We start from the raw sequence: 25,263 nt of genomic DNA on the forward strand, positions 1-25,263 counted from the left end.
AAGTACCTGAAAATCATTTTTGAGGACCTTCCATCTCCCACTAACTTTGTCATTGGTGCCAATGTGTACCATGACAGCCGGGTCTTCCCCAGCCCCACCCAATAATCTGTCAATTCTTTCTGCTACATGCCGAACCTGAGCACCCGGGAGGCAACAGACTGTACGGCATTCACGGTTTCTTCGACAGATTACCCTATCTGTGCGCCTAATAATTGATTCCCCTACCACCAGTACATGTCTAGCCTTAGCTGCACTCCTATTCCCTTTCTCGTTGCAGCATTTTGCCCCTTGGTTGCTAAGGGGCACATCCTGCTGCAGCATTGCTACTCCACAATCATCCTCCCCAATATTACGCAAACAAGCATACTTATTAGGGAGGGACAACTCGGGACTAGCCTCCCTGCCACTTTTTCCCCTACCCCTTCTAACTGTGACCCAACTAGCGGCTACCTCTGCTTCTTGCTCCGACTGTACTCCACCCACCTCATCTTCACCGGTTCCATCCAGCGTCTGGATCGTGAGATCCAAGCTTTTCTCCATGTTGTGTATGCGTCTCAGTGTTGCGAGATGCTTATTTAGCTCTGTTACTTCTGCCTCTAACTGAGCAACACGCACACACCCAGGGCAACAGTAAACACCCTCAATCAGCTGATCAAGGCATGCATACATGTTGCAGGATGTACACTGTACTGCATAGTCCAACATGATGACTATTGTGTTTGGAAAAATTATTTAAAGCAAACTGTGGTGGTAAAAGATGAGGACTACACCACAACGTGCCTAGCACATTCTAAACAATGCAAAACACTGCAATATTGGTTGAAGGTTTTTTTTCTTTTTTTTTTAGTCCTTACCTGCTTCCTCTCGCCTCTTTCTTTGTGCCTGTGTTCTAATGCCTGTTTTCAACGCCTATGCCACTTGTGTCGAAAGCCACTTAGTGAGCAAGCCACAGACTGAGCAAGCTCAGGTACTGAGTCCTGAAGCTGTCCAAATACCTCCTGTTACAGCTAATCCCTCCCCCTAGCGAATTGCCTGCCTGCTGCTAAGCAAACTAGAGGGAAAAAGAGAAAAAAAACCTGACACTTTCTGCTAGATATCAAATGAACCGCAATGCACAAGCCACAGCAGCAAAACACAATTTACAAACAACAGTAATGTATTATAATTCACTGAAACATTTTTATCAGGGAATTTGGTGGTTTGGCATTGTGCACTGCAGAAAATTCCTTTTTAGGCACTGAATTGTTCTCTGCAATATCTTGTTATCATATAGTATTATTTCTTTAGGGCTTTTTGAAATGGTGAGTGTATGTTATGCAAGCGTGTTGGAATATTATTTTGTATTTATTATTTTGTATTTTATTTTTTTATTTTTATTATTTTTTAATATTTCTACCTATTATTTGATTTGATTGTAGAATAAACTCTGCAGCGATGTATTAATTTAGTTGAAACCCCCCTCAGAATGCTTGTGCATATAAATGCACTTTGCTTATCATCACAGGAGGATCCTGTGTTATCAATAGTAATGAACTGGATGCTAATTACAAACTATAGTGTATGGGATTGACTAGCGCTCTTTTAAGAATGTTCCATCTTCCTCTGTGACCCAGCTCTGATGAAGGATGCCGTTTAGATTCTGAAATGCAGAGTGACATCACCACCAATCTGATTCCAATGGCGCTTGCTGTTCTGGCGTGGAGCGCGGAAATCTGCGTTCCAGGACAAGGTCTGCTGACGCATACTCTCCCGCTTAGCCGCCGGCCGGGGCTACCGGGATTGAGCGGTCCTGGAGGATCCCATGAACCATCTGTGTCTGCGGCGGAAGTGGTAAGCTCCAATCGCCTGTACTACAAAACAGTGCTTTTATATTATCTTGAAAGAACCTTTGCTCTTAATGTATTGAGCGGAATATACTTGGAACTTTCCATTACTCTTCACCATTAAAACACCTAGCCAGTGCTTGTGGGCTAAGCACCAGGCAACATACAGCTTGATTGCATTTTCAGCAGGGGGCCGCTACATGCTATTAGGAGCTTCATACTTTATCCCCAGGTTGTGCTGCAGCGAGTTTGTGTGGATGTGTTGTGGATTTGAGTGAAGCAGGATCCTGCTATTTTACTGTATATTTGTATTTATATTCTATATATTTTACATATTGATTGTGTTGTTTATTGATAATACATTTATTGAGAGTAATGATGGTTGTAATAATCCATTAGTGCACCCTAGATTCTTGTTTACTTTATTTTGCTTCTTGGTGTGAGGAATATCCAAAACTAGGGTAGCAGCTTGATGCTATATTACTCCTGGCACAATACTTTTAGTTTTAGTAACTATTTTTAATATCTGGATATTTTATTTATATTTTAATATCTGTATACAGTGCTGGGTCCTGCTAAACATATTCAACAGCTTACCAAATATGTTTCAAATGGCCACGCTTCTCCCTAATATAATCGCTTCTGGACTGGGCATTCACAAGTAAGGTGCATTTTGGTGCATTTTTCCTTTGTCTAAACTCACACAACTCAGTTTAAAAGATAACATAGATGAGAACCTTAAAAAAGGTTGGGATCCTAGCTTCACCTGCTTGTGCCTGAATCTTTTTCATAGATGTGATGCCTCTGCAACCCTTCCTAAACTACCAGGAAATCTACAAACATCACAGTTATAAATAGTGTACCATTTGGCACTCTTTTCTGAATGGTTTCTGTGTGTGAGGTTAGCCTTTTTTTACCTGCAGAGGGATTACACATTGGATTGTGGAAATTAAATAGTAGAAAATGACCTTTCACATTTATTTTGGACAATTTAAACATACCATGAGGCCTTTTGGCCTATGTATTGCTGGTGCCACCTTCAAACAATTAATTTGTAACATCTTACGATATTTTATTAATCAGTTTGTTGTTGTGTACTGTATCTCAATAACATCCTGATCATTTTATATCTTTTGAAGAGCCCAGATCAATGCTCCAAAACAAAATAAAACTCATGGACTTTACACGTTGCACCAATAAATTTACATTTGAGAAGCCTACCATTCAGTTCACGGAGCTAATCATTTCTGCTGGAGCCTTAAAATGATCTATTATTAATTCTAACCATTGTAGCTTGTCTTACTCAGCTTACCAGAGTCCACACATTTTCCTGGACTTAAATAGTACCTCCAGTGTAAAAAAAAAAATAAAAAAAAAAATCAATGCATTTAACCACTTGCCGACCGCCCCCAGCCGATGGGCGGCGGCAAAGACTGGGCCCAAACGACCGCAATACGCCCATCGGCGGGGGCGGCTGCGGGAGTGGCTATGCGGCGATCGCGTCATTCGTGACGCGATCAGCCGCCGGGGACTGGCTCCGCCCACCGCTCGTAGTAACCCGCCGGCCGTTCGGAAGCGCCGGCGGGTTACTAGCACCCGGATCGCCGCTGCACATATGTATAATAGGCTTTGTAATGTATACAAAGCCTATTATACTGGCTGCCTCCTGCCCTGGTGGTCCCAGTGTCCGAGGGACCACCAGGGCAGGCTGCAGCCACCCTAGTCTGCACCCAAGCACACTGATTCCCCCCCCCCCGCCCCCTGATCGCCCACAGCACCCCTCAGACCCCCCCCTGCCCACCCCCCAGACCACTGTTTGCACCCAGTCACCCCCCTAATCACCCATCAATCACTCCCTGTCACTATCTGTCAACGCTATTTTTTTTTTATCCCCCCTCCCTGCCCACTGCCCCCTCCTGATCACCCCCCACCCCTCAGATTCTCCCCAGACCCCCCCCCCCCCGTGTACTGTATGCATCTATCCCCCCTGATCACCTGTCAATCACCCGTCAATCACCAGTCAATCACCCCCTGTCACTGCTACCCATCAATCAGCCCCTAACCTGCCCCTTGCGGGCAATCTGATCACCCACCCACACCAATAGATCGCCCGCAGATCCGACATCACATCACCTCCCAAGTGCAGTGTTTACATCTCTTCTCTCCTCTAAACACCCACTAATTACCCATCAATCACCTATCAATCACCCCCTATCACCACCTGTCACTGTTACCCATCAGATTAGACCCTAATCTACCCCTTGCGGGCACCCAATCACCCGCCCACATGCTCAGATTGCCCTCAGACCCCCCTTTATCAATTCGCCAGTGCAATATTTACATCTGTTATTCCCTGTAATAACCCACTGATCACCTGTCAATCACCTATCAATCACCCCCTGTCACTGCCACCCATCAATCACCCCCTGTCACTGCCACCCATCAATCAGCCCCTAACCTGCCCCTTGCGGGCAATCTGATCACCCACCCACACCAATAGATCGCCCGCAGATCCGACATCAGATCACCTCCCAAGTGCAGTGTTTACATCTCTTCTCTCCTCTAAACACCCACTAATTACCCATCAATCACCCCCTATCACCACCTGTCACTGTTACCCATCAGATTAGACCCTAATCTGCCCCTTGCTGGCACCCAATCACCCGCCCACACACTCAGATTGCCCTCAGACCCCCCCTTATCAATTCGCCAGTGCAATATTTACATCTGTTATTCCCTGTAATAACCCACTGATCACCTGTCAATCACCTATCAATCACCCCCTGTCACTGCCACCCATCAATCACCCCCTGTCACTGCCACCCATCAATCAGCCCCTAACTTGCCCCTTGCGGGCAATCTGATCACCCACCCACACCAATAGATCGCCCGCAGATCCGACATCAGATCACCTCCCAAGTGCAGTGTTTACATCTCTTCTCTCCTCTAAACACCCACTAATTACCCATCAATCACCCCATATCACCACCTGTCACGGTTACCCATCAGATTAGACCCTAATCTGCCCCTTGCGGGCACCAAATCACCCGCCCACACCTCAGAACGTCCTCAGACCCCAGCCCTGATCACCTCGCTAGTGCATTGCTTGCATCTATTTCCCCCCTCTAATCACACCTTGGGACACCCATCAATCACCTCCTGTCACCCCCTAGCACACCTACCCATCAGATCAGGCCCTAATTTGCCCCGTGTGGGCTCCTGATCACTCGCTCAAACCCTCAGATCCCCCTCAGACCCCCTTCCGATCACCTCCCCAGTGCATTGATTGCATCTATTTTCCCCTCTAACCGCCCCCTGAGACACCCATCAATCACCTCCTGTCACCCCCCTAGCACTCCTATCCATCAGATCAGGCCCAAAACATCCTGTCATCTAAGAGGCCACCCTGCTTATGACCGGTTCCACAAAATTTGCCCCCTCATAGACCACCTGTCATCAAAATTTGCAGATGCTTATACCCCTGATCAGTCATTTTGAGAAATTTGGTTTCCAGACTACTCACAGTTTTGGGCCCGTAAAATGCCAGGGCAGTATAGGAACCCCACAAGTGACCCCATTTTAGAAAGAAGACACCCCAAGGTATTCTGTTAGGTATATGATGAGTTCATAGAAGATTTTATTTTTTGTCAAAAGTTAGCGGAAATTAGATTTTTATTGTTTTTTTCACAAAGTGTCATTTTTCACTAACTTGTGACAAAAAATAAAATCTTCTATGAACTCACCATACCCCTAACGGAATACCTTGGGGTGTCTTCTTTCTAAAATGGGGTCACTTGTGGGGTTCCTATACTGCCCTGGCATTTTAGGGGCCCTAAACCGTGAGGAGTAGTCTAGAAAACAAATGCCTCAAAATGACCTGTGAATAGGACGTTGGGCCCCTTAGCGCACCTAGGCTGCAAAAAAGTGTCACACATGTGGTATCGCCATACTCAGGAGAAGTAGTATAATGTGTTTTGTGGTATATTTTTACACATACCCATGCTGGGTGGGAGAAATCTCTCTGTAAATGGACAATTGTGTGTAAAAAAAATCAAAAATGTGACATTTACAGAGATATTTCTCCCACCCAGCATGGTTATATGTAAAAATACACCACAAAACACATTATACTACTTCTTCTGAGTATGGCGATACCACATGTGTGACACTTTTTTGCAGCCTAACTGTGCTAAGGGGCCCAAAGTCCAATGAGTACCTTTAGGATTTCACAGGTCATTTTGAGACATTTGGGTTCAAGACTACTCCTCACGGTTTAGGGCCCCTAAAATGCCAGGGCAGTATAGGAACCCCACAAGTGACCCCATTTTAGAAAGAAGACACCCCAAGGTATTCTGTTAGGTGTATGATGAGTTCATAGAAGATTTTATTTTTTGTCACAAGTTAGCGGAAATTGATATGTATTGTTTTTTTCCGCTAACTTGTGACAAAAAAAAATCTTCTATGAACTCACCATACTCCTAACAGAATACCTTGGGGTGTCTTCTTTCTAAAATGGGGTCACTTGTGGGGTTCCTATACTGCCCTGGCATTTTAGGGGCCCTAAACCGTGAGCAGGGTTTCGAGAATCCAAATGCCTCAAAATGACCTGTGAATAGGACGTTAGGCCCCTTAGCGCACCTAGGTTGCAAAAAAGTGTCACACATGTGGTATCGCCGTACTCAGAAGAAGTAGTATATTGTGTTTTGGGGTGTATTTTTACACATACCCATGCTGGGTGGAAGAAATATCTCTGTAAAAGGACAATTGTGTGTAAAAAAAATCAAACAATTGTCATTTACAGAGATATTTCTCCCACCCAGCATGGGTATGTGTAAAAATACACCCCAAAACACATTATACTACTTCCATTTCTTCTAACTTGCGACAAAAAAAAATGAAATCTGCCACGGACTCACTATGCTCCTCTCTAAATACCTTGAAGTGTCTACTTTCCAAAATGGGGTCATTTGTGGGGTGTGTTCACTGTCCTGGCATTTTGGGGGGTGCCTAATTGTAAGCACCCCTGTAAAGCCTAAAGATGCTCATTGGACTTTTGGCCCCTTAGCGCAGTTAGGCTGCAAAAAAGTGCCACACATGTGGTATTGCCGTACTCAGGAGAAGTAGTATAATGTGTTTTGGGGTGTATTTTTACACATACCCATGCTGGGTGGGAGAAATATCTCCGTAAATGACAATTGTTTTATTTTTTTTACACACAATTGTCTATTTATAGAGATATTTCTCCCACTCAGCATGGGTATGTGGAAAAATACACCCCAAAACACATTATACTACTTCTTCTGAGCACAGCGGTACCACATGTGTGGCACTTTTTTGCACCCTAAGTGCGCTAAGAGGCCCAAAGTCCAATGAGTACCTTTAGGATTTCACAGGTCATTTTGCGACATTTGGTTTCAAGACTACTCCTCACGGTTTAGGGCCCCTAAAATGCCAGGGCAGTATAGGAACCCCACAAATGACCCCATTTTAGAAAGAAGACACCCCAAGGTATTCCGTTAGGAGTATGGTGAGTTCATAGAAGATTTTATTTTTTGTCACAAGTTAGCGGAAAATGACACTTTGTGAAAAAAACAATTAAAATCAATTTCCGCTAACTTGTGACAAAAAAAAAAAATCTTCTATGAACTCACCATCCTCCTAACGGAATACCTTGGGGTGTCTTCTTTCTAAAATGGGGTAATTTGTGGGGTTCCTATACTGTCCTGGCATTTTAGGGGCTCTAAACCGTGAGGAGTAGTCTTGAAACGAAATTTCTCAAAATGACCTGTGAAATCCTAAAGGTACTCATTGAACTTTGGGCCCCTTAGCGCAGTTAGGGTGCAAAAAAGTGCCACACATGTGGTATCGCCGTACTCAGGAGAAGTAGTATAATGTGTTTTGGGGTGTATTTTTCCACATACCCATGCTGAGTGGGAGAAATATCTCTATAAATAGACAATTGTGTGTAAAAAAAATAAAACAATTGTCATTTACGGAGATATTTCTCCCACCCAGCATGGGTATGTGTAAAAATACACCCCAAAACACATTATACTACTTCTCCTGAGTACGGCAATACCACATGTGTGGCACTTTTTTGCAGCCTAACTGCGCTAAGGGGCCAAAAGTCCAATGAGCATCTTTAGGCTTTACAGGGGTGCTTACAATTAGGCACCCCCCAAAATGCCAGGACAGTGAACACACCCCACAAATGACCCCATTTTGGAAAGTAGACACTTCAAGGTATTTAGAGAGGAGCATAGTGAGTCCGTGGCAGATTTCATTTTTTTTTGTCGCAAGTTAGAAGAAATGGAAACTTTTTTTTTTCTTTTTTTTGTCAGAAAGTGTCATTTTCCGCTAACTTGTGACAAAAAATAAAATCTTCTATGAACTCACCATGCCTCTCACTGAATACTTTGGGATGTCTTCTTTCCAAAATGGGGTCATTTGGGGGGTATTTGTACTATCCTGGAATTTTAGCCCCTCATGAAACCTGACAGGTGCGCAGAAAAGTCAGAGATGCTTGAAAATGGGAAAATTCACTTTTGGCACCATAGTTTGTAAACGCTATAACTTTTACCCAATCCAATAAATATACACTGAATGGTTTTTTTTTTATCAAAGACATGTAGCAGAATAACTTTCGCGCTCAAATGTATAGGAAATTTTACTTTATTTGAAAAATGTCAGCACAGCAAGTTAAAAAAGTCATTTTTTTGCCAAAATTCATGTCTTTTTTGATGAATATAATAAAAACTAAAACTCGCAGCAGCAATCAAATAGCAGCAACAGAATGCTGTATTAGTGACAAGAAAAGGAGGTAAAATTCCTTTAGGTGGTAGGTTGTATGACCGAGCAATAAACCGTGAAAGCTGCAGTGGTCTGAATGGAGAAAAAGGCTCTGGTCTTTAAGGGGCGAAAAGATTGTGGTCCTCAAGTGGTTAATATTCCCCAAATAGTACCCTAATATGGGTTTGGCAAATGAATGGGGATATAAATCACCCATTTGTCAGAAAGTGACCATCATTTTTTGTTGAAAAAAAAAAAAACAGCAGTTTTCACCTGAATCCTGAAGAGAACTCTGGAGCTCTGTGGCCACCACCACTGCGTCGCTGCATTACACCCCAGCTTGGAAGCTGCGGGCTTTGACAAAACAGTGGGGATAGCCTGGATTTGCGACAGGAATGGGCTTTACCATTCTTGGTCTTTTTTGGTGAACAGGCAATATTTATTCCAATTTATTTGCCAAACTTATAGTGGGGTTTTATTTGGAGATTAATCACATTGATTTGTACTTCTAATAGACTAGAAGTACTCTTAAAGAAGCACAACTTCTGTTCCAGTTCAATTCAGCCTATGCAATGCAATAGAAATGAATCTATGGTTGCAGAGAGCTCAGGGTAATGAGTCCTGGATAGCTAATGCCAAAGCCTTTACCAGGTTGTCTGACCCAGTTAATGATCTGTTAGTGAATAAAGGAAGAGACAAAAGACCACTGGCCAGTGGTGTGCCACCTTTTCCTTTCGAGGACACCTGAAGTGAGAGGGATATGGAGGCTTCCATATTTATTTTCCTTTAAACAACACCAGTTGGACTTCCAGTTCAGGTGCCTCATATTTATGTTCCCTTAACCTTCCTGGCGGTTACCCCAAACGTAGTTCGGGGTAAGCCGCGCAGGAGGTTTTCTCCAGCCCTGCTGGGCCGATTTTCTTAATTTTTTTTTTTTGCTGGACGCAGCTAGCACTTTGCTAGCTGCGCCAGCACACTGATCGCCGCCGCCCCGCGCCCGATCGCCGCTATACGTTGCGGCGCGCGGGCCCCCCCAGACCCCGTACGCTGCCTGGCCAATCAGTGCCAGGCAGCGCCGAGGGGTGGATCGGGACTCCCAATGACATCACGACGTCGCTGACGTCATCCCACCATCCCGCCATGGCGACGGGGGAAGCCCTCCAGGAAATCCCGTTCTTTGAACCGGATTTCCTGATCGGAGATCGCCGAAGGCGATCGAAGCGGGCGGGGGGATGCCGCTGAGCAGCGGCTATCATGTAGCGAGCCCTGGGCTCGCTACATGATTTAAAAAAAAAAAAAACTGCCGCGCTGCCTCCTGGCGGAATTTTTCATACTGCCAGGAGGGTTAACTGCTTTAGCATTTAGGACGTAGCTCCTACATCCAAATATGCATGCTGGACGTAGGAGCTACGTCCATGAAAAAACTGAGCCAGGGGGTTCGCAGGGCCGCAACTGCCTGGGTGCGTGGGCCGCCCATTAGCCCGAAGATCAATAAATAGGAATGCAGTTCCCATTCATTGATCTAAGTCCCGTTAGAATGATCGCTGGCTTCTATGGAGAAGCTGCAATCGTTCTGTTACACATCCCCTCTTCACTTCCTGTAAGTATGCTTACAGGAAGCAAAAAAAAAAAATGACTGTGGCCATCTTGTGGCCAAATAGTAAAACTACATCTACATACATTTTTTTTTAAATGAATAGACATTTTTACATTTAAAATTAACGTCCAGACACCCAAAAATACTCAAATAAAATTACAATAAAAAAAAACATAAATAAGGGTCTGAACTTTTTTTAATATGCATGTCAAGAGGTTATATTTCTAATATTTTTTAAAAATTATAAGCTTGTAAATAGTGATGGATGCAAAACTGAAAAAATGCACCTTTATTTCCAAATAAAATATTGGCGCTATACATTGTAATAGGGACATAATTAAAATGGTGTAATAAATGGGACAAATGAGCAAATAAAATATGTGGGTTTTAATAATGGTAGCATGTATTATTTTAAAGCTATAATGGTCCAAAATTGACAAATAATGTTTTTTTTCCATTTTTTCTTAATATTCCCATTAAAATGCATTTAGAATAAAATAGTTCTTAGCAAAATGTACCACCCAAAGAAAGCCTGATTGGTGGCGGAAAAAAAGATACAGATAATTTCATTGGGATTGGTAGCGATAATGTTATTGGTGAATGAATGGGAGGTGAAAATTGCTCGGATGCATAAGGTGAAAAAAACACTAAAGGCTGAAGTGGTTAAACAATACCAGTTGGGCTTCCAGTTCAGGTGCCTCATGTGAAAGATGCAAGGACAAGAGCTCTGGCTCATCTCGGTGCAATCCACCTGAATCCTTGCAGATAATCTGCTCCATCTGCCATCCTGCCTGCTCTTTTACTCCCTACCAGTGTTGTTTGCGAATTTTCGCCCAAGTCATTTTCGCATCGAAAATCCCGTTTTCGAATTCGCTGAATTTTCACAAAAATCTTCAGAAATATTTGCGTTTTAGACCGGTAGCGAAAATTAAAGGGGACATGCGAAATTTCGAAAATAATTGTTATATTCGACATGTGCTTAGCATCAAAAATTGTTAGGAAGTAATGCCTTCTCTCCCCATATTAGGCCTCCCATGATTCTTAGCAGCACAATTGACCCAGGAACCATATAACTACAACCAATCAGACAACAGACAGCCCCCTGAGTATAATACTAGCTATGTCTCTGACACACCAGCCTCTGTTGGGAAAAGTTAGTGGATGTGATAGGTGTAGAGAGAGCTTAGCTAGCTACTGCTCATTTATTTTAAGCCTATTGTGTGTTTGTGGTTTGAAAATCTCCACAAATAAAATTTACAGCAGGCTGGATTGTAGTTGTATTCTAAAACAAAAGTCTTTTTTTAAAAGAGAACTGTAGTGAGAGGTATATGGAGGCTGCCAAATGTATTTCTTTTAAAACAAAACTAGTTGCTTGGCAGCCCTTCTGGTCTGTTTGGCTGCAGTAGTGTCTGAATCACACCAGAAACATGCATGCAGCTAATCTTGTCAGATCTGAAAATAATGTCAGAAAGACCTGATCTGCTGCATGCTTGTTTTGTGTCTATGGCGAAAAGTATTAGAGGCAGAGGATTAGCAAGATAGCCAGGCAACTGGTATTGTTTCAAAGGAAATAATTATGACAGCCTCCATATTCTTCTGATGGTCACTCTGACTGACCCACTGCTAGCGCCGCCACTGTCATTTTATAGGATATGTACACTGCCTGCTTCTCCTGGACCTGTCTTATGGGGGTGATGGTGACTATGACCGAGCCGCTGCTCCCCCCACCACTGTCATTTTATGGGATACGTACCACTGCCTGCTTCTCTTGCCTTATGGGGGTGATGGTCACTCTGACCGAGCTGCTGCTTCCCTCTGCCTCTGTAATAAATAATACTGACATGTGCACTTGATAAAATATTAGTTTTTTTTATTAAAATTACTATGTATATTGAGGTGTAACTTTAAAATTGATTTTCTCCAAAACTATAAGGTCTTTTTGAAAAAATATTTGTTCCCCTTATACCCACTTTTCTCCTTAACATACTCTGTTAATTTGGTGATTCTAGCTTGTAAGGGGGCTTTGCAAATTAACGCGAAAATAACGGACATTAGGCGAAAATTAACGCAGAAATATTTGATCGCAAATTCACCTGTCGAAAAGAAATTAGTGCTTTTTTCGGCAAAAATTCATCGAAAAGAATTTTTGCATTTTCGCTCATCACTGCTCCCTACACCTCTGCCCACCTTCAAAATGGATACATTTGTGGCATGGCTACAGAGAGCTAAACGTGACTCCTAGAGGCCGACTCCAAGTCTCACCTTAAGATGGTGCCTTATGCTGGGTACACACGATGCGTTTCCGCGTTCGATGCGCCGCTCGATTCTCGTCGATTAAATTATTTCCGACATGTCCGATTCACGTTTCGATGGATCGTTAGGATGATTTGCCATACTGCACGTCATTCGACCTAAAAATAATCGAAATGCGCTCGGAAATGCTTGGACATAATCGAATCGAGCAGCGCATTTCGACCCGGAAACGCATCGTGTGTACCCAGCATTAGACAGATCTGGAGTCTGCCAGCAAGGACAATGCTCCCTACATGGATTGTGCTAAGAAACTCTGGATTCATTATAAGAAGCTGGCAGTGGAGATTGCTTTATTTTTGAATAGGTCCTGTCGGCCATCATTACAGATTCCACAGTTATGTAATTGTCACCCATTACCGCCCAGTTGAATACACATAGATGGGAGGTAGACGAGCTGGAAACATGTACGAGTGCATTGGATTAACAAAAATTCACTGACATGCAGGGCAAAAAAAAAAAATGATTTTGGCAGATAAGGTTGAGGACCTAGAAAAACATGACTTTTTTTGGGCCGACCAGTCTGTGAAGCCTGGTGTTCTCATAGAAATATGTGCTGAGCCGATACCAGAAGTGTTAGTTCTGACAGGCGCTCTCAAAGGCGTGCAGACCTTGTGTAGTTATTGCTCATTATATGGATTTTGCTGACAAATCTCAGATTCTGAAATCTTATAGGGCACAGAAATCGCTCATTGTGTATGACAACAAATTAGTTGTGTTTGCAAATAATTTACCTGAAGTATCTAAGAGTTTGTTGCAGTGTGCCAGTTACTCCCATTTACAAGTAAGAAGTTTTGCTTTGCTCTAATGCATGGGTCCCCAACCTGGGGGCCGTGGCCCCCTGGGGGTCCTTGGGCAGATTTCTGGGGGGCCGCGGCTTCTCCCTCTCCCCCCGCTGCCGCCGCTCCTGTTACCTTATGAGCGGGCGGCCGCCTTATATTCCTTCAGCCGCGACTCTCCTCTTCGCAGCATGTCGTATTACAGCAGCGCTTCCTGCACGGCTGCTGTAAGGAGCCAAGGGAGCCGGGACAGCGGTTCCCATAGTAACGGTGATGCGTATCGCCGCTACAGGAAGCCGCTACCCCACCTCCTTCCCTCCTTACAGCAGCCGCGCAGGAAGCGCTGCTGTAATACGACATGCTGCGAAGAGGAGAGCCGAGGCTGGAGGAGTATAAGGAAGGAAGCGGACGCCCGCTCATAAGGTAACAGGAGCGGCGGCCGTGGGGGGGAGAGGGCACCTCTGCTAGCTACACTGGGGCAGCTATACTGGGGTAACTACTGGGCTAACTGTACTGGCTACACTGGGCTAACTGTACTTGCTATACTGGGCTAACTGTACTTGCTATACTGGGCTAACTGTACTTGCTATACTGGGCTAACTGTACTTGCTATACTGGGCTAACTGTACTTGCTATACTGTGGCAACTGTACTTGCTATACTGGGCTAACTGTACTTGCTATACTGTGGTAACTGTTCTAGCTATACTGTGGTAACTGTACTAGCTATACTGTGGTAACTGTACTTGCTATATTGTGGTAACTGTACTTGCTATACTGTGGTAACTGTACTAGCTATAGTGTGGTAACTGTACTTGCTATACTGGGGTAACTGTACTTGCTATACTGGGGTAACTGTACTAACTATACTGGGGTAACTATACTAACTATATTGGGGTAACTATACTACCTAACTAACTATACTGAGGCAACTATAGTCCTTATACAGGGGCAACTGTGTTAGCTACCTATACTGGGGGCAACTATACCTAGATACCTACTTACCTATATACTACACTCAAAATCAGGGAAAAGAGGGGGGGCTGCCGCCGCCACTAACCAAGCCCCCCTCCCCCCGGGGGGGCCCCAGAGAAAAGTTTGGTCAGGATAGTGGGCCCCGGGCTTAAAAAGGTTGGGGACCCCTGCTCTAATGTACTCAGCAATACTGAGGTTATATCTTTTGGATGCATGCACTAAGTCTTTTACCCCTTCCTTGTATTATTACTCTACAGCAGCACTGTGTTTTGTCACTTCTGCAGTGCACTTCTTATTCAGGTATGTCAATCGGGTCCTACAAGGGCCGAGATCCTCACACATTTTTGATACAGCTCAAATGAATTGATGGGTCTGAATCAGGCAAGGTGTGGTCCATCAGGTAGAACACATTCCTTTCTTTCTCAGTCCATCCTAAACACTGGCATGGATCTGGCCCTCCAGGCCTGGAGTTCGAAACATGTTCTCCTATTAGAGATTTATGCTCCTTCTGTCGCATTTGAAGAGATCAGTGGCCAGTGGCATAGCAATCACCATAGCAACAGTAGCAAGTGCAATGGAGCCCGCCCCCGGCCCTATGCCACTGGGGGCCTGCAGCTGAGAGGGAACAAAGCACATCACTCTGGTGTGCTCCATCCCATTCAAATACATTAGTAAAACGCTTTTCAAATGATTTTGTTTTTATTAAGCCCCTATCCACAGCTTTTTATATTGCTGTTGCTGAGTCAGACCCAGTGATCGGTAGGCATCCAATTAGATGCTGGTCGCTACCAAGGTAAAGAAAAGACTTACCTACTTTTCTCTGGCTCTGATTGTTGTACCAAGGCAAGGCTGTACATAAGAGCCATACTATTGTGATGAAGAACTCCCTACAGCCAAAACCCCTGGTGAATAAAAACACCCAAGTAACATTTGGCTTTGTTTGCTTTGGCCTGAATGGCTGGTGTACGGGTTGAGGAAGCCTTCCTCCAAATCCACACTGACTTTGCTGCAGACTTAGCAGCTCATATTTATCTCCCTTTGTCCTTGCAGGGCCCTGGAAGAAAAACTTAAAGCATACCTGAAGTGAACAATGGTTAAAATGAGATACATCAGTGGGAAGACTCTGGATAGCCCGTATCCAGTGCTGGGTCCCGCTAAACATATTCAACAGCTTACCAAATATGTTTCAAATGGCCACGCTTCTGCCTCATACAATCGCTTCTGGACTGGGCATTCACAAGTAAGGTGCATTTTGGTGCATTTTTCCTTTGTCTAAACTCACACAAGTCATTTTAAAAGATAGCATAGATGAGAACCTTAAAAAAGGTTGGGCTCCTAGCCTCACCTGCCTGTACCCAAATCTTTTTCATAGATGTGATGCCTCTGCAACCCTTCCTAAACTACCAGGAAATCTACAAACATCACAGTTATAAATAGTGTACCATTTGGCACTCTTTTCTGAACGGTTTCTGTGTGTAAGGTTAGCCTTTTTTTACCTGCAGAGAGATTACAAATTGGATTGTGTAAATTAAATAGTAGAAAATGGCCTTTCACATTTATTTTGGACAATTTAAACATACCATGAGGCCTTTTGGCCTATGTATTGCTGGTGCCACCTTCAAACAGTTCATTTGTAACATCTTCCGAGATTTTATTAATCAGTTTGTTGTTGTGTACTGTATCTCAATAACACCCTGATCATTTTATATATTTTGAAGAGCCCAGATCATGCATCCAAAACAAAATAAAATTAATGGACTTTACACAGTGCCCCAAAAAATTTACATTTGAGAAGTCTACCATTCAGTTCACGGAGCTAATCATTTCTGCTGGAGCCTCAAAAATCATCTATTATTAAGTCTAACCATTGTAGCTTGTCTTACTCAGCTTACCAGGGTCCACACATCTTTTTCCTGGACTTAAACAGTACCTCCAGTTTAAAAAAAATCAATGCAATTAATATTCCCCAAATAGTACCCTAATATAGGTTTTTGGAATGAATGGGGATATAAATCACCCATTTGTCAGAAAGTGACCATAATTTTTACCCCACCCCAAGTTGAAAAAAAAAAACAAGCAGTTTTCACCTGAAAGCTGAAGAGAACTCTGGAGCTCTGTGGCCGCCCCCACTGCATCGCTGCATTACACCCCAGCTGGAAGCCGTGGTCTGATACGCGGGCTGTGACAAAACAGTGGGGATAGCCTGGATTTGCGACAGGAATGGGCTTTACCATTCTTGGACTTTTTTGGTGAACAGGCAATATTTATTCCAATTTATTTGCCAAACCTATATTGGGGTTTTATTTGGAGAAGATTCATTACATTGATTTGTGCTCCTAAGTATACTAGAAGTACTCTTAAAGAAGCACAACTTCTGTTCCAGTTCAATTTATCCTGTGCAATGCAATAGAAATGAACTCATGGTTGCAGAGAGCTCAGGGTAATGAGTCCTGGATAGCTAATGCCAAAGCCGCTACCAGATTGTCTGACCCAGTTAATGATCTGCTAGTGAACAAAGGAAGAGGCAAAAGACCACTGGCCAGTGGTGTGCCATCTTTTCCTTTAGAGGACACCTGAAGTGAGAGGGATATGGAGGCTTCCATATTTATTTTCCTTTAAACAATACCAGTTGGACTTCCAGTTCAGGTGCCTCATGTGAAAGATGCAAGGACAAGAGCTCTGGCCCATCTCGCTACAATCCACCTGAATCCTTGCAGATAATCCTGCTTCCTCTTTTGCTCCCTCTTTTGCTCCCTACACCTCTGCCCACCTTCAAAATAGATACATTTGTGGCCTGCCACAGAAAGCTAAACGTGACTCCTAGAGGCCGACTCCAAGTCTTACCTTACAATGGTGCCTTAGACACATCTGGAGTCTGCCAGCAAGGACAATGCTCCCCACGTGAATTGTGGTAAGAAACTATTGATTCATTATAAGAAGCTGGCAGTGGAAATTACTTCATTTTTGAATAGGTCCTGTCTACCATCATTCCAGATTCCAAGTTATGTAATTGGCACCCCTTACAGCCCCGTTGAATACACATGGATGGGGGTTAGATGAGTTGGAAACATGTACGATTGCATTGGATTAACAAAAATGCACTGACATGCAGGGCAAAAAAATAAATAAATTGATTTTGGCGGATAAGGTTGACGGCCTAGAAAAACCTGGCTTTTTTTGGCCAGGCAGTCTGTGAAGCCTAGTGTTCTTATAGAAATATGTGCTGAGCCGATACCAGAAGTGTTAGTTCTTCACAATTAAGCTTTATTAAATGCAAACTTAAGTAACAGTTGTAGGTTGACAAGCAATGACATAGTTAAATCGGTACAGATTCATAAGCTTTATACACTGCAGTAAAATAGTAGATAACAGGTGCATGAAAACATCTGGACAAGAATTATGGTAAGTGTACATAATATCACATTTCCATCTTTGAAAGGAAGAACAGCGAATTAGGTGTGTTGGAGAAGGTAAGGATCTTAGAGAGATGCAATATAGTGTTTTTCGTTTGGTTAGGAGATTGCTAAAATATTCAAAAAGAGAACGCAATTGTAGTTTAGGTGGTGTCTTGTCCAGGGGAATCTGTAGGGGTCTTTAAATACATATGGTATGAGTAGTGCTCAAGATTAGGTATATTACTCACTCTAAAGCAATATTTTGAGGTACCAGGGATTAATATGGGATTATCAATAGGCAGGTGGCTGGATATTTGCCGGCATTTGGGAGGGAGAGGATGGGAGTGGGAGGGGAGGGTGTGGAGGGGGGGGGGGGGTTAAAGGGATGGGGGGGGGGATCTCCACATCATAGAATGTTGTGTTGGAGAGGAAGGAGAATCCAATGGGATGTCACAAGTTTTACAACGTAGATTTGTACTCAGGTGTGTTTTTAAAATCCTGCCAGAGAGCCCATGTTTTGGTGTATTGATCAGGCCTGTCATGTGCGGCAGAGATGATCTCCTCCATTTCTGCAACCCTATTTATTCTAGACCACCATTGTGCTATTGAAGGAATTTTATCAGATTTCCAAAGGCAGGGAATTAAGGCTCTAGCCACATTTATGAGGTGTAGGAGAATACCTTTTTTATAGTTTTTAGCCGAAATTGGAACCAGATGGAGTAGGTAGACTTCAGGGGAATATTTGACAGAGATGGAGGAGATCTTTTGGGCCCAAGTATGGATCTTCTTCCAGTATTTCTGTATTTTCGGACAGGACCAGAAGATGTGTAGCAGGTCTCCGCCTTCCGCTCCACATCTCCAGCACAGATCTTTGTTGAGGATACCCATGTGGTGTAGTTTTTCGGGAGTGTTATACCAGTGGGAGATTAGTTTGTAACCTAGTTCCTGTGTATTGACATTAGAAGAACCTTTGAGGTTATTTGTTAAGATCTGAGTCCATTGGTCATCAGTAAAGGAGCATCCTAGCTTTTGTTCCCATTTTCTTTGAGCGGGGAATTTATCAGGTAAGTTCAGGCTTAACAAAGTTTTGTACACCCATGATATCACATGTCTGTGGGGGGTCGTTGCAAGAGTCAATGTTTCAAAATTGGTGAGGGGCCTGTCAATTTTGTATTTCCTGGCTAAAGAAGAGACAAAACTTTGGAGTTGTAAAAAGGACCATGATGAGATATTTTTCCCATTAAACAGTGCTTCAACCTGATTCTTTGGTTTGCATGAGCCCCTACTAGACACATCCTTCAGGCGTATGGTGATAGGACCGGCATGTGTGAGGAAATTCGGATCTAGTCCTGGTGTAAATTGGGGATTGTTCAATATTGGGGTGAGTGGTCCTGGAGAAGATGATAGGGAACCTTTAATTGTGAAGGAGCGAAAAGTTTGAATCGTGGACAAGATTAGGGGGTGGGAGAGGGCTGTTTTAGGAATATCTTTATTTAAAATCCAGGGTAGTCCTGGTAGCGGGGTATTGGAGAAGGCTTGCTCTATTTGAATCCATCGCTTGGTGGAGCCTGGGAAACACCATTCCGGTATTCTGCTAAGAATGGCTGCTTGGTGATATTTATAGAGTAGTGGGTAATTTAGTCCGCCTTCCAATTTGTCAAAGGCTAGTAAAGTATGTTTAATGCGGGCAGGTTTCTTTCCCCATACGAAGCTATTGATAGCTGACTGTATTTTAGTGAATGACTGTTGAGGGATAGAAATGGGAACTGTCTGGCTGATGTATAGGATCCTAGGTAGGACATTCATTTTGATGGAGGCTAGTCTCCCGAACCAGGATAAGCATGGGTGTAAGTGCCATCTATCCAGGTCTGATTGAATTTTTTTGAAGAGAGGGGCATAGTTTAGATCAAATAGTTTAGAGAGATTGATTGGAATCTGTATTCCTAGGTATCTGATTGAAGTATTGGCCCATTGCAAAGGGAATAATGGTTTTATGGTTGTCAAAGTTGCTGGCTTTAAGGATATGTTCATTGCATAGGATTTAGAAAGGTTAACCTTATAATTAGTCAAAGATCCAAAGTATTTTAGTTTTTCTAGTAGGGCTGGGACAGAAGTGGATGGCTTAGTTAGAAAAAATAAAAGGTCATCAGCAAAAGCTGATACTTTATGTTCTGCATCTTTCACGTTCACACCCTTTATGGATTGGTCAGATCGTATCCAATTAAGCAAGGGTTCTAGAATCATTATAAAGATTAGTGGGGACAGGGGACATCCCTGTCTCGAGCCATTAGACAGATCAAAGGGGGCTGAGAGTAGGCCGTTTACTTTAATTTTAGCGGATGGATTTGAGTATAAAAGTGAGATCCAGTTTGTCATCTGTGAGCCTAGATCCATGTGGAGGAGAGAGGCCTGGATAAAATCCCAGGATACCCTATCGAAGGCTTTTTCGGCATCGGTGGAGAGAAAAATTCCCTCCACCGAGTGCCGCGTCATCCAGGTATGGATTCCAAGTGCTCTCATGGTTCCATCCTTGGCCTCTCTATCCAACATGAATCCTACTTGGTCAGGGTGTATTCTGGAAGATAGTAAGGGTAAGATTCGTGTGGCTAGAATTTTCGCGAACAGTTTTATGTCCGTATTTAGAAGAGAAATGGGTCTGTAGCCCGAGCAGGACTGTGGGTCCTTGTCTGGTTTATGTATCACTGTGATGTGTGCTTCAAGTAGTTGTTTAGAGAGGGGTAATGTCGGCTGTCACTTCATTGAATGCAGAAATAAAGTGTGGTGATAATATCTCTGCGTATACTTTGTAGAATTGTGCTGTAAAGCCATCAGGCCCAGGACTTTTGTTAGCTTTTAGTGTTTTAATTGCTTCTAAAATTTCGTCTTTGGATATTGGGGAGTTTAGGTTAGATCTCTCTTCAAGGTTTAGTTTGTTCAGACCATATTTGGCCAAGAATTGAGAGATAGCTTGTGACCTGGATAGAGGTGCGTGGGAATCACTGGAGGGGATAGGGTGATTATACAAATTATGATAGAAATTTTTGAATTCCTCAGCAATCTCTTTGGAAGATATTTTTTTCTCTTGTTTGGGATTGATTAGGGATTTTACCTGCATGTTAGCAGTTTTTTCCTGCAAAGCTCGAGCTAGAAGGGCCCCTGATTTATTAGCATGTTCATAGAATATTCCCCGTGATAGTAGGAATTTCCTCTTAGTTTGATATGAGAGAAGTTTTTGGAGTTGTTTGCGTAGAGAGCTGATTTCGTCTAGGAGAGGAGCAAGTAGAGATGCTTTATGCTTTGACTCCAATGTTTTAATTTTGGAGTGTAGTAGATCAATGTGAGCTTGTTTTTCTCTCTTGATTCTAGCTCCTATACGAATCAGTTGACCTCTTATGTATGGCTTATGCGCCTCCCATACCAAAAGGGCTGACTGATCCGGGGATTTGTTTAGGTGGAAATATTCCATGATGTGGTGTTTTATTTCCTTTAAATGGGTCTCTTCTGAAAGTATAAAAGGGTTTAATCTCCAGCAGAAGGATTTGGGTATGGTAAATGGTGGCTTTAAGAGAAGTGAGACTGGGGCATGATCAGCTAGATTTAAAATGCCTATATTAGCTTTGAGTACCAATGCCGTGTCTCTCTGCTGGACAAAGAGGTAGTCTAGGCAAGAATATCGTCTATGGAGACCTGAGTAGAAGGAAAAATCTTTATCATCTGGATGGAGGAGATGCCAGGCATCAACTAAAGATAGCCTATCTAGTTGTTCCCTTATTTTTTTGATATCTCTGAATTTGATGGAAGAAGTGCCAATGGATGTGTCTAGTAGGGGGTTTAAAGGGACATTAAGGTCACCTCCTAGGAATAGAGAGCCTTGGTAGAAAGCAAGGAGAGAGTCGGTTACTTTTCTGAAAAAATTAACCTGTCCCGTGTTTGGAGCGTATATGTTGGCCAGGGTAATATCTCGATCTTGCGTTTTCCCATGTATGAATAGGTATCTCCCTTCTGGGTCTTCCAATTTAGAGATTAATTGAAAGTTTACAGATCTATGGATCAATATGGAAACTCCTTTTGTCTTGTCTAATGGAGAGGGGGCATGAAAGTATAGTGGGTAATGCTTGTCGTAGAATTTAGGGATTGTTTTTTTTGCAAAAATGGGTTTCTTGGAAGAAAGCGAAAGTAACGCCCTCTTTCCGGATATAATTCAGAAAATTGGATCTCTTTTGTGGTATATTTAATCGATTAGCATTATAGGAGAGGAGTTTCCATTGTTGAGTCCTTTCATTAGTTTGAGGAGGCATTGTTTAGCTTTGTATCACTAGCGCAAGTAGAAAGCTTATAGGTAGCCAAAGATCAAGCATTATGTATAAGCAGTAAGAGGTGGAAGTCAAGGGAGATAGGGAAGGGAGGTGGGAGGGTGGAGAAAGAGTGGGTAAGGGCGGGAAGTAGGGAGGAGGGGTGGGAGGGAGAGGTGGGGAGAAAGGGAAAAACCCTTGTAGTGCTCTTATTTGAAAGTAGCTTTAAAGGAGAAAACAAAAGAGTAAATTTAGTAAAACAGTGAGAAATATTAATTAGGTTAGACTCACGTGGGTAAGTCGAGATTTCTTAAGAGAGAAAGCTCGAATACTCACTATTCTAAGGTGAGAGGTTGTCAAAGAACCAGTCTCTGGGGTGGAGGTGAGCAAGATCACTTCCGAGAGATTGGGAACTTGAGCTACCAAAAAGAAATAACGAGGATAGCTAGTCAAGAGATGAACCAGACATGATAAAAGCAAACATACACATTGAGCTGTAGGAAACGTGTCTACAGTCAGTGTATTCCCAACCACTAAGTACTAATCATAACAAAGAGACAATGATTTGCCTTTCAGTGAACCTTGCTTGCAAGCTGGTGAACTTTGGGGGGGGGGGGGGGGGGTAGGGACCTGGGGGGTGGGGAGAGGGGGGGGGAGTAGGGAAGGGGGGAGGGGAAATGGGTGTGAGAGAAGGGAAGGAGGGAAAAAGGGGGGAGGAATGAGGGGGGAGGGGAGAGGGAATGGGGGGGAGGGGAGGGGGAAGGGATTGGTAGGGGGGAAGGAGTGAGGGTAGGGGGGGAGGTTTAAAGGTGGGGGGAGTTCACCAATTATAGATAGAAACTGTAATCAACATATATAAAGGTAAAACATAAATTCAAGTAGCTACAACAAGTATACATAATACATATACACATTGACTCTTTGGTGCGGAGGACTACAGGTATAGTAAGTAAGTAGCATAAACAGCCTCAACAATATGAGGGGGCCAGAAACAATGTTGAAGTAGCAATCTGTAGTTGTGGGATAATCATCAATGTGGGATTATCAGATAGAAGGAATTCCTATGGTATATCTAGAAAAGGTTCAGTCTTCCTCTAGCGTAGCGCATCCAAGATCTGCAGCAATATCCAGAATGACAGCTTTAGCGGGGGTCTTGTTACCCTGTTTGGATTTTTTGGAAGATGGAGGTCTGGAGCGTGTGTCTGGGGTCTCAAAGCTAGAAAGAGAATCTGACCCTTGCGTTTTAAATTCAGCATACCACAGCGGTAGATCAGGAACAGTTATATTCAGGGTGGCACAAAAATCATCCAGGTCTGCTGGTGTGCGGAGAAAAGTAGTGTTGCCACTGTCCGTTACGGAAAGCGCGAAGGGGAAGCGCCAGCGGTATTTGTAGTTCTTCTCCACCAGTAGTTGCAGAAGTGGCTTTAGTGCCTTTCTTTGCTGTAGAGTTAGTGGGGAAAGATCTTGATAAAGGGCTATGTGGGAGTCATTAAAAAGTATATCATCCTGCGAGCGTGCGGCTTTCATTATATCCTCCTTCAGTTGAAAAGATGAGAGGCAGCATATAATGTCTCGAGGAGGGTCTGAGTCGTTCCCGGGAGGTTTAAGAGCTCGGTGGGCTCTCACAAAATCTATAGGCTGTTCTTTGGGCCTAGCAAGCAGCTCATTAAAGACAGACGTTAAGGCCGAGGAGACCTGGTCAGCAGGGATTGACTCTGGGATTCCCCGTACTCTGATATTATTGCGTCGTCCCCTGTTATCAAGGTCTTCCAAGTGTCTTTGGTGGGCGATTAGCCTAGTGTTGTGTATCTGGGAGGCTCTGGATAATTATTTAATCCTAGTGTCTCTTTTTGCCCCTGTCTTTTCAATAGTGGATATGCGTTCCGCAGTGGCGGCCATGTCTTCACGAACTTCCGCAATGGCGTTAGTGAATGTTGATTTAATGTCTTCTGCGAAGTCTCTTAGGTGAGAGTACGTGACTGTGTCCCTTTTTTTGGGTGTTTTAGGGCACTCACGGTCAGAGGATTCCCTGGATGTGAGGGAGCCATCGGGCGAAGGACTGTGGGGCGCCGCCATCTTGGAAGCAGAGGCTGGGGCCTTGCGTGCAGATTGGGAGCGGAACAACTCCGGTAAGCTTCTCCCAGATTGCGGGCGGGGGTTGTTACTGGTCCTGGAGGTGTTTTGGCCTCGGGTCCTGCGGTCCATAGTGGTTAGGGATGAGTGGTTGGGACGGAGCAGGAAGAAATAGCGGTGTCTGGTTCAGGAGCTCTACACTCAAGCAGCCATCTCTCTTGAGCGTCAAACCACGCCCCTCCAGAAGTGTTAGTTCTGACAGGTGCTCTCAAGGGCGTGCAGACCTTATGTAGTTATTGCTCATTACATGGAATTTACTGTCAAATCTAAGGTTCTGAAATCTTATAGGGCACAGAAATCGCTCATTGTGTATGGTAACAAATTAGTTGTGTTTGCAAATTATTTACCTGAAGTATCTAAGAGTTTGCTGCAGCGTGCCAGTTACTCCCATTTACAAGTAAGAAGTTTTGCTTTGCTCTAATGTACTCAGCAATACTGAGGTTATATCTTTTGGATGCATCCACTGAATCTTTTACCCCAGCCTTGTATTAATACTCTACAGCAGCACTGTGTTTTGCCACTTCTGCAGGACAAAACAGTCCTGCCTCCCCTCTTTTTATTGGGTCAAAGTAGTCCCACTATCGTTGATGTAACTGGCGGATTAATCCAATCTTCAGCGTATCACCAATCCCTCTTATTAGAGATTTATGCTCCTTCTGTCACATTTGAAGAGATCAGCAGCCAGTGGCATAGCAATCGCCATAGCAACAGTAGCAATTGCAATGGAGCCTGCCCCCGGCCCTATGCCACAGGGGGCCTGCAGCTGAGACGACTTTTTTTTAAATATATATATATATATATATATATATATATATATATATATAGATAGATATATAGATATATATTTATAACAAAGCCAGGCCCCCCCTTCCTGGCGGATTGATACCTCCCTGGCCGGTGGCCGGATCGAACAATTACTCTGTAGATCCGGCCAGGGAGGAAGGAGGAGTGGCGTTCTGACTCTGGCTGATGACGGGCAGAGGAAGAGGACTGCGGCTCAGCTGTTACTGGGCAGACGGAGGCTGCCTGAAGTGGCTATTAGCCTATTACCACTGCTGCTAGTGGGAGAGCTGCAGCTAGCAGCCTGTGGATGGAATTTACATTCACAGGCTGACAGCTGCAGCTCTTCCACTAGCAGCAGTGGTAATAGGCAACAGTAGGCAGGCAACCAC

At 43.7% G+C, this 25,263-nt stretch overlaps 1 protein-coding gene across 14 annotated transcripts in view; it reads left to right on the forward strand.

Annotated features, from left to right (window-relative positions):
- Positions 1 to 25,263, forward strand: part of FLRT1 (fibronectin leucine rich transmembrane protein 1) — an 878,261-nt gene that overhangs the window by 481,182 nt on the left and 371,816 nt on the right. For 9 of the 14 annotated variants that reach the window (XM_068260004.1, XM_068260001.1, XM_068260002.1 and 6 more), the window contains 2 exons: positions 15,322 to 15,511; positions 23,965 to 24,087. The exons of 2 other annotated variants lie outside the window; for them this stretch is intronic. The gene's annotated coding sequence lies outside the window, so the exon portion shown is untranslated. Of the gene's footprint in view, positions 1 to 1,768; positions 1,831 to 15,321; positions 15,512 to 23,964; positions 24,088 to 25,263 lie in introns of those variants that run through there. 3 more of the 14 variants (XM_068259998.1, XM_068259996.1, XM_068260007.1) reach the window with 3 other exon arrangements.

This window comes from Hyperolius riggenbachi, chromosome 11, assembly GCF_040937935.1.
Source record: "Hyperolius riggenbachi isolate aHypRig1 chromosome 11, aHypRig1.pri, whole genome shotgun sequence".
NCBI lineage: Eukaryota > Metazoa > Chordata > Amphibia > Anura > Hyperoliidae > Hyperolius > Hyperolius riggenbachi.